Raw genomic sequence first — 10,156 nt, 5'->3', positions numbered from 1 at the left:
GGGAACTGCTAGGGACTTGATTGAAATGACAGCAAAAGATGTAGAGCATTACATACTCAGACAGGAAGGCAGAGATAGGGCTTGAGAGAAGACTCTGAAGGAAATTCTGTGAGTAAATTGCTCTCAAATAGCATAGCACACCACAGAAATAATCTTTCCTGATAGGAGGGGTCCATTGATATGTCAAACTTCATTGTCAATTTTAAACAATATTTATCCTTTGAAATTTTCGTGCATATATACAATGTGTCTTGATTGTATCCATCCCTCATTTCCCACCTCCAACTCCCCCCAAGACCACATTTTCCTCGCAAACTCATTTCCCCCTGTTTTCTTCTTATCCTGCTGGATCCAGTTTATGTGCTTTTTATATGCACCAGAACATGACCTCATCCACTGGGGCATGCTCAACCTACACATTCTTAAGGAAATGTGACTCTCGTCTTTCCTTTTGCGGCCATTGCTGGATCACAGCTGCCGAAATGAAACTCAATCCCTCTGTGACTCCTGACCAAAGCCAGAACCACAAACAGCATTCAGTGCACCTCACACGTTCAGAGGAAGATCACGTCTTCCAGTTGTCAAAGAGCTGAGACTGAAGTACAGTGTTCTGTTTATAGCCATTCGAAAGGTGGATAAAGTTCAGGTTGTCTGAGAACACTACAAATGCCAGAAGATGGCAAAGTGGTCCAAGTGTCCAGGAAGAAATACATCATCTACGTTGAACAAATCCAGTTAGAAAAAGGATAATGGCACAACTGCCCATGTGGGCATCCACCCCAGCAAGGTGGGTATCACCAGGCTAAAGCTGGACAAGGACCGAAAGAAGATCCTGGAGAGGAAAGCCAAGTCCTGACAAGGAGGACAGGAGAAGGGAAAGTGCAGGGAAGAAATGATGGAGAAGATGCAGGAGCAGAGGACTTGCATGCAGGACTTCCATTAAAGACTGCTTAGCTTAAAAAAAAAGTGACTCTCTATGAACATTGTTTTCTTCCTCCTCTTCTGCAAAATTTCCTGAGCCTTTTGGAGATGGGGTGGGGGTGGGGTTGATGTAGAAGTTCCATCCAAACTGGAAAATATCATCCTGAGTGAGGTAACCCAATCATAGAAAAACACACATGGTATGCACTCATTGATAAGTGGCTATTAGCCCAAATGCTTGAATTACCCTAGATGCACAGAACACATGAAACTCAAGAAGGATGACCAAAATGTGAATGCTTCACTCCTTCTTTAAAAGGGGAACAAGAATACCCTTGGGAGGGAATAGGGAGGCAAAGTTTAGAACAGAGGCAGAAGAAACACCCATTCAGAGCCTGCCCCACATGTGGCCCATACATATACAGCCACCCAATTAGACAAGATGGATGAAGCAAAGAAGTGCAGACCGACAGGAGCCGGATGTAGATCTCTCCTGAGAGACACAGCCAGAATACAGCAAATACAGAGGCGAATGCCATCATCAAACCACTGAACTGAGAACGGGACCCCTGTTGAAGGAATCCTAGAAAGGACTGAAAGAACTTGAAGGGGCTGGAGACCTCATATGAACAACAATGCCAAGCAACCAGAGCTTCCAGGGACTAAGCCACTACCCAAACACTAAACATGGACTGACCCTGGACTCCAACTGTATACGTAGCAATGAATAGCCTAGTAAGAGCACCAGTGGAAGGGGAAGCCATTGGTCCTGCCAAGACTGAACCCCCAGTGAACATGATTGTTGGGGGGAGGGCGGCAATGGGGGGAGGATGGGGAGGGGAACACCCATAGAGAAGGGGAGGGGGAGGGGTTAGGGGGATGTTGGCCCGGAAACCGGGAAGGGGAGTAACAATCGACATGTAAATAAGAAATACTCAAGTTAATAAAGATGAAAAAAGCTAAATGATTTGTTGTTGTTCTTGTTGAAGCACTTTATTCAGAGGCTTGCGGGGAAAGCTTGTATGTAGAAGCCCATGCTGTCTGCTGTCCTGCGCAGGGCAGAACTTAAACATATCCCCGTGGCTAAGAGAAACTAAATGATTTCAAAAGTAATACATTTTTAAATTGCAGCATTCAAATGTGTTTGATAAATGCTATCTATTAAAAAACAAAAAAGAAGTTCCATCCATTGCTGAACATTCTCAATGGCTTATTCTTGGATGGAGACAATTCTCTGACCAAGCTTGAGAATAGCACACATCTGTGGATAGAAGCATATATATTTAGAAGGCAATTTGACAAAATGGCTATTTAGAAAATTGTATCAATAGCCTCTCCCCTAAGGCCTCTGGCTTCCCTAGCCATGGATTTTTGACAGTGTTTATAGTACTAGGTATGGTTCTCTCATGGAGGAAGCCTCAAATCCAATCAAGAGAGTGGTTAGTTACCCCATAAACGGTCATGCCACTATTGCAGCAGTGGGCACAGCTTGCCTGGCAGGTGAGTCTACACCCATGCAGAGCTGGGTAAGACAAAATCAGTGCTCTTTCGCCCACAGCAACTATCCTAGCACCATGGAAGCTGGCCACCAGGGAGGGTTTCCTGGCCTGTTCAAGACTGCTTTCTCTCTGTCTGGCAACCAAGGTATGTGCTGTATGTTGTCTTCTCTTAAGGAATTGTCACAGCTAGTTCAACTTCAGTCATCCCTAGCACCTGCCCAGCCATCAGTCAGTAACATCACTGTAGGAGCAAAACCGAGTACAATCTGCTAAGGACTTAGATGATCATTGGTATTTTTAGCCGCAGAGTGTTTTTTAATTAAGGCATATGTATGGTTTTTAAAGACACAATTCTGTTTGACACTTAATAAACTACCAGCGAAATATAAACATCACTTTTATTTGCATCGGGAAATAAAAAAATCCACATGACTTGCTTTATTGCAATGTGCACTTTATTGCAGTGGTCTGGAACGGAACCATCAATATCTCTGAGGTATGGCTATTCATAAAAGGAAATTGAGAGTGAAATAAAAGCTCCTGATGACAAAAGTTAGAAGAACACAAAGGAAAGCAGCGAGAAAGAGGGGGTGGACGAGAAGCTGATGGACCAAACAACACAAAGGTAACAATGAATCTTTGGTGTCAGCTACTGTTTGAATGTAAATGGGTTAAGCTCTGCAGTCAAAGATCAGCAGGATCAGACAAACAGAAAGAAGCAGCTCCTTGAGGGCCTAGTCGCCCGCTCTACACTGTCTATTAGGATTTATTCTTCTTCAGAAACCTGTTTGGTTTTTTCCCTACGGAGAAACAGAAAGAGTGTAGATCAGAAGGGGAGGTGGGGAAGAAACTGGGAGGTATGGGGAGAGGGGAGACTAATCTATTTTCAATGAAAAGACAGAATAAAAAGAAATACAATATATTTATCCCAATACTTCCCTTCCCAATAACTGATTCTAATTTTTAACCCACCAGTGGGTTAGAGCGCGGATTGAAGCAAAGCACTCATGATGTACTCACCTCAGAGATGACATCATAGCCACACCAGAAGGGCGCTTCAGCAATCACCAAGGAGCTTTTAATCTGAGTTGACACTTAAGATTGTTTACGGCAGAAGCAAACCATAACTAAAACAGAGCTGGAAAAACTATTCTGTAGGTTTTCAGTAACACCATTGCTGTTATACAAAGAAAGATGTATTCTAAAGATAAAGGGTCAAACGCTCATGAATATATGATACTATATCTAGGTACAAATATCCGTGTGTGAACACTGGGAGTCTCACTGTACGGAGCAGTCTTTGAGTCTAAAGGAGACTAAGCCACGCAGGAAACGTAGGATACTTCAATAACCTGCTCGCAAAGGAACATAAGACAACCGAAGAGAAGATACATTCAAAAGGAGGACTCTGGGACTGTAAGTATAGCTCACTCTTTAGAGTGCTTGCTAAACATGGAGTAGTTCAGTCTCCAGGATGGCATAAAATTGAATCTAATGGCACATGTTTGCCATAACAGGACTTGGAAAGGGGAGGCAGGAGGATCCAAGATGAAGGTAACCCTCGGCCATATAGTGAGTTTGATGCCAGCCTGGTATACATGACACTTGGACTCAAAAAGGAAACAGATCTATTGGACCTAAGTACCATGCACAGAGTATCCCAGCCAACATCAGCAGAACGTGTGATGTTTTCCAGTCTCCAAGAGCCAGTAAATACTGGGCTGAAAACAAAGTCTCTGTAAGTGAAAGCCAAGCAAGCAAACAGACTTACAATCGCCCTCCAGGAAAGCCAGGAGCTGCTGCAGTTAGACAAAGTAATAATACCTTCTAGTCACAATAGAGCAAGATGAGGATTTAAAACCAGAAAATCCCTAAGCTGGTGGAAGTTGGACAATGCCCCTTTAAACAACCAACAAGTCAAAGACTGACTCATAGGCAACTAGAAAGCTAGCTGAAACTTCACATCTCAGGGAACCAGGAGGAGAACAAACTAAGCTTACAGCTCTCAGAAGGAAGGAGGGATAAAGACCAGTGTGGAAATTAGTAAAATGGAAAACTGAAAGAAAAATCACCCTAACGCTGTGTTTTGAAAGATCAACAAAACTCTTGCAAAATTAACTAGGAGTAAAAGAGAGATGGCATGAACAACAGATCTGAAACAAAAGAGACATTAGAACCAATGCCACAGCAACGCACATGATTAAAAAATCAGTCAAGAGGGACAACCTTGAAGTAATGGGATACATTTGTAGCAACACACACTCTACAAACCCTGAATCACAGACAGGAAATGTAAACAGGCTAATAACGAATAAGGAGATTAAATCAATAATTTAAAAGGATCAAGATGACTCACTGGGTAAAGATGCTTGCCACTAAGAATGATGACCTGAGTTCAATTTGCCAGGCCCAACCCGGCCTCTGAGGGCACCAGCCATACACAGGGTGCACAGACATATATAAAGACAAAGTACCCATACACATAAAATAAACACGCATATTACTTGAATTCACAAAGCAAGGCATTTTTCCTGACCCTTTGCTACTGTGCAAAGTGAGATCTGATTGAGCGTGCTTCCTTTTTCAGACGAGCGGATTATATAATGAAGCCGCGTTCTCTCTTCCTAGTGGAGTTGGGAGGAGGAGAAAGCAGGAGGACTGTGGTGTCTCTGTTCAAGCGAGCAGACCCACAGGAGCACAATGAATGCTTCAGAAATCACCGCCTTGTGAGGAAACCTGATGGAGCTTAACCTACTTTATAGTTTATACTAGATTATAAAGTTAGAGTCGCCTCTCACACCAAGGAATCATCTAAACTTGTGCTTTCTTCACGTAATAACCATGCTCGGTATGTTTCCCAAAATGAAGCCTGGCAAGAAGGGCTCACAGAGCATTGGCACAAGAAACTGTCCAAGGGAAGTCAGCGTATCTCAGAGCCCCGGCATCCCGAAAATGACATGGGTATATCGATCTGGCCATTATACGTCTGATCATCTGCGCCGCTGCTGACCAGATCACCCCGAAGTATACAGGCTCAGAGGCTATTGTTACTGATGATGATACCAGGAAGAAAGGTGCCTTCTGGCCCAACTGAAACCGGAACAAAGACAGAAAATGAGCAGAATGGATGCAGAGGGTTTTTATTCCTGAAACAAATCATTAAGACGGAAATCAAGATTAGAAGGCAAAACGAGCTCAACAGTACTAAGATACAATGCCTTCTACTGGCTAGATTCACGTCCTTTACCTCTGGTGGAAGAATTCTCAGCTTTGTTTAACCAAACTGAGAAGACACCAGGCTGACGAATGCAATTCAGAATTGAGAAACTGACCCTCTCTCTTCTTTTAGGCTTTTTTTTTTTTTTTTTTGAGACAGGGATTTTTCTATGTAGCCCACTAGGGCTGTTTTTGAACTTGCTCTGTAGACTAGTCTGGTTTTAAACTAGAGATCTGCCTGCCTCTGCCTCCCAAGTGCTGGGATTAAAGGTATGCACCTCTACTTTAGGCTTTGGGCTTTTACAATCTCTCTTTGTGTCTCTCTGCCTTTGTTTTTCCCCTCTCTGTCTCTGTCTGTCTGCCTGTCTGTATTTCTCTGTCTCTCTGTCTCTGTCTCTGTCTCTGTTTCTCTCTCTCTCTCTCTCTCTCTCTCTCTCTCTCACACACACACACACACACACACACACACACACACACATGGCTTGCTTTGATCTTAGCCCCTCAATTACCCTCTTTTCCCCTTCTCCCTTCCATTGAACCCTTTCTTCTCCCCAGCAAGTTCCCTCCCCTACTTTCCCCTTTTTTCTGTAGCTCACTGCATCTAATTATGGTTGCTTCCATGAGTGTGAGTAAGGGGTTATTTACCTGAGAAACAGCAACTTACCAGTGGCTATAACACTAATGACTATGACTCCCCCCACACATATAGACACCAGTCCCAGATACATAACAGTAATGAATGAGCCCCCACTCCACCAGTATCAGAAACCATTAATAGCCCATTAGCTCTTCAGGGAAGTGGGTGGCCTCCTGAACCCCTCCTCAATCCATAATAGGACGTCAGTGGCTTAGTCTTGCGTGGGAGCCATGGCTGCTGTTAGTTCACAAGTGTAGCAGCTGTGTCATGTTCGGAAGACAGTATTTCACAGCAGTTTTCCACATCCACTGACTCTTCATCTTTCTATCCCTCTCTGCCATGCTCTCTGAACCTGGGGTGGGTGTAGAGGTACAGATGTCTCATTTAAGGCTAAATGCTTGGCCCTTGTTTATTCTTAGCACATTGACCAGTTAGGAGTCTTTGGCTTAACCATCACTGCAAACAGAAGCTTCTTTGACCAAGACTGAGAGCCGCCCTACTCCCTAGGTACAAATACAAATATTTAGAACACTATTTTGCATAACTGTTTAGAAAAACACAGTAGTAGGCTTCCCTGCTAAGGTTTATGACCTTCTGAGCTATGGGTTTTTGACTAAGTGTACAGTATTAATATAAATTCCTTTCATGAACTGTGGTGGTTTGGATATGCCTGACCCCGTGACAAGTGGCACTATTAAGTGAATCACTGTGGGGAGGGCTTTGCGGTCTTATGCTTGAACCCCACCCAGGGCAGAAGAGACCTTGCTGCAGGCTGCTGTGGGAGACAGTCTCTTCCTGACTGCCTTCAGATCAAGCTTCTGTAGATGTAGAACTCTCAGCTCTTCTCCAGCACCTTGTCTGCCTGCACAGTGCCATGCTTCCCACCATGATGATACTGGACTGAACCTCTGAACCTGTAAGCCAGCCTCAATTAAATGGTTGCCTTTATAAGAGTTGCCTTGGTCATGGCGTCTCTTCACAGCAACAAAATCCTAACTAAAATATGGAGCAAGCTTCAAATCCAATCAGAAAAACGTTGGTTGCCCTCATAGTAGGGATATCACTATCCTACCAGTGAACACAGCTTCAGAGCCCAGAGTTTTCTGTTGACATTATCTCTTTATCTTTCTTTGGAATCTAAAACGATAGGAAGCATTCGAGCTTTACTCTGTAAGCTCTACTCTGTCTCCTCCACCGTGTTTCACAGCCAGGCCAGGTGTAAAGGAGTCACTGTACCTGGCTAAATTAGGTGAAACAAAGATGTAACAAACTGAAATCCTATTGTCTGACAACAGTTTCCTCTGAGATTAAAGTATTGCTTCCAGCAGGAAGCTCCTTAAGTAGTAAGATAAACAACTCAAAATGACTTAAGGAAGTCCCTGAAACTGACCAGGTTCACTAGGTCTGTCCCTGCCCTAGTAAGTGATAAAGACTGAGGGTTGCTCTCCAGACAAGTCAAGCTACAAAGACAACTCTGGGACCAAATCTGCTGCCTGGAAGAAGCAGAAACCAGACAAGCTGCTTGGAAATGACTATCTAACCTGTTGAACTGCCTGCAGGCTGTGCAGTGTGCCTCAAGATCCCAGTTCTGTGGGCTGTCACCTATACCAGGGTGGACTTCGAAGATGCAGCTGTCTTTAAAGTCATTTCTGCCCCTGCAAATAACCTTTCACCCATATTCCTGTAAGTAACCCTAATAAAACTCACTTGTTCACCAAGTTAGACTATGGCAGTACCCATTCATTGGTCTGTTGTGGGCTTCCTATCTGGGGTGATTAATGTTTGTACTGTGTCTCCTCAGAAAAAGTTCTGTCACACAACAGACCCTTGCCACTGTTTCACAGTTGGGGAAACTGAGGCAAAGCACAAGAGCATGGTTTAGCTGAAGTGCAAGGCAAACACGAGGCATGTGAATGAAATGAGAGATTTGCATGCACAGCCCGGTCTCCTCGTTCCAGCAAGGGAGGCCCATATGCTCACAGCAATGCTCCGGCTTTGCCAGGGCCACCAGATGGGTTTGGAAAGCCACAGAGAAGGGAGGTGTTTGATTCTCCACGTGGAATCAGCATTTGCTTACAACAAGAAGCATTAAACAATTTTCCACATTCCCTGTAAATGAATGGGACTCCACAGGAAAACCCTAAAGGGAAGTGTTTGAGAAATCGGTGGCTGAGGAATTTAGCTATGAGGAGAGAGAGCCAGTTCATTCTGTTTGCTTATTAATAGGTTGTGTGTCGCCAGCTCCAGAGGGAATGGCCTCCTGAATAGCTGGCAGGGAAAGGCATTCAAGGCTTCCTGTTTGATGAAAACAGGGACTAGCAGGGAGGGAGAAGGAAAGTAACTTCAGAAAAGACTGGGAAACCTGTCCTCCAGAATGAGAACAAGATGAGGCTAATTTGACAGTCTAAAGTATTGTGGGCTGTCAGATCTAACTAGCCTGAGTCCTAGAGGACATTTCAGCCTTCAGTTTGTGTGTGTGTGTGTGTGTGTGTGTGTGTGTGTGTGTGTGAGAGAGAGAGAGAGAGAGAGAGAGAGAGAGAGAGAGAGAGAGAGAGAGAGAGAGAGAGAGTTGGGTACGCACTCATGCACACACATGAGTACAAGTACTACAAGTATGTACCCATATCTGTGTGTGCTGTTGCACATGTGCATGTGTGTACATGAAAGTTGTGACATCTTAGTTTAAAAACTGTGTGTGTGTGTGCTACATGTGCACGGGTGTGAGCATGTATCGAGGTGCATGTGCAAGGGTCAGAGATCACCGTTCCACACTCAGCCCTTCCTTCCCATCTTGTATGGGGCAGGGTCTCTTCACTGCTGCATAAGCCAGGCTAGCTGCTCCCCAGCTCCCAGGGATTCTCCTGTCTCTGCCTCCTATGGTTCCTCAGGGTGAGCTGGCGTTGCAGACACATGTGTTCCTGCTTTTGTCAGGATTCTGGGGATCTGAACTCTGCAGTAGCAAGCACTTTTATGAGCTGAGCCATCTCCCCAGCCCAAAGCTATGAATTCTAAGTACTCTGGGGCCCCTTCTGAGGTCTACGAATCTGTGCATTAGACAAATGTGCCTTTCTGGGAAGAGGGAGCATAGTTTCCACACAGTGCTAGGAAGCTAGAGTCTGCCTTCCTTCTCCTTTTCTAATTAGTTATATAAATTAACTACATCAAATTTTACTACCCAACCATGTCTGACTAATGGGCATTGTATCTGTCTATCCTTATAGTCACATCCCTTCAGGACAGTGATGTGTTCTGAGAAATGGACCACCAGAGGACTGACATTGTTGCTCTGTGAAGATCCTAGCATGTTCTATACTTAGAAAACGAAAATGGCTGTGACATTACTAGCCAATATAATGACTTAGGACCATCTCATGTATGGGACCCCCCTTAGTCAAATCACATGACATGACATGGTGCATGGCTGCAATGTTAAGACACGGCGATTTCATACATGCATGTCTGGAAGGACAGCAAAAATCTGCATAATCAAGTGAGTTATTTTCTCAACCTCTTAAACAGTGTGATCATTTAAAGACCTTCAACTGTGTGTTAACAGAGCCTCCTCTCTGTATAAGTGTACATACACGTGTGTTGCCCATGCCATTGCTATGGTTGATTAAGAGAGATCTTAAGTACTAAGTGATGCAATAGATAATGACAATGACCCTACTGTTTGGGGTTTTGGCAGGGAGGGGGGTCTTTTTGTTTTGGTTTTGTAGCAGCTGCTGGTCTTGAGTTCATGGTACCTCTCTCTGCCTTGGCTTCCTGAGTATTGGGCCTATAGACAGGTACTACCATACCAGCCTGTTTCTGCTTTTTCAAAAGGAAATAAAGCATGTATTTGATTGACTAAAAGAAGCCCACACCCAGTGCCCCATCATAG

The 10,156-nt window shown here is 44.2% G+C and overlaps 1 pseudogene; it reads left to right on the top strand.

Moving 5' to 3' along the window:
• Window positions 1–482: 482 nt before the first annotated feature.
• Window positions 483–943, top strand: LOC148001010 (ribosomal protein uL24-like pseudogene; annotated as a pseudogene).
• The last annotated feature ends 9,213 nt before the right edge of the window (window positions 944–10,156 follow it).

This window comes from Rattus norvegicus, chromosome 15, assembly GCF_021556685.1.
Source record: "Rattus norvegicus strain SHRSP/BbbUtx chromosome 15, alternate assembly SHRSP_T2T, whole genome shotgun sequence".
Lineage (NCBI taxonomy): Eukaryota > Metazoa > Chordata > Mammalia > Rodentia > Muridae > Rattus > Rattus norvegicus.
This window is presented reverse-complemented; position numbering and strand designations above follow the sequence as displayed.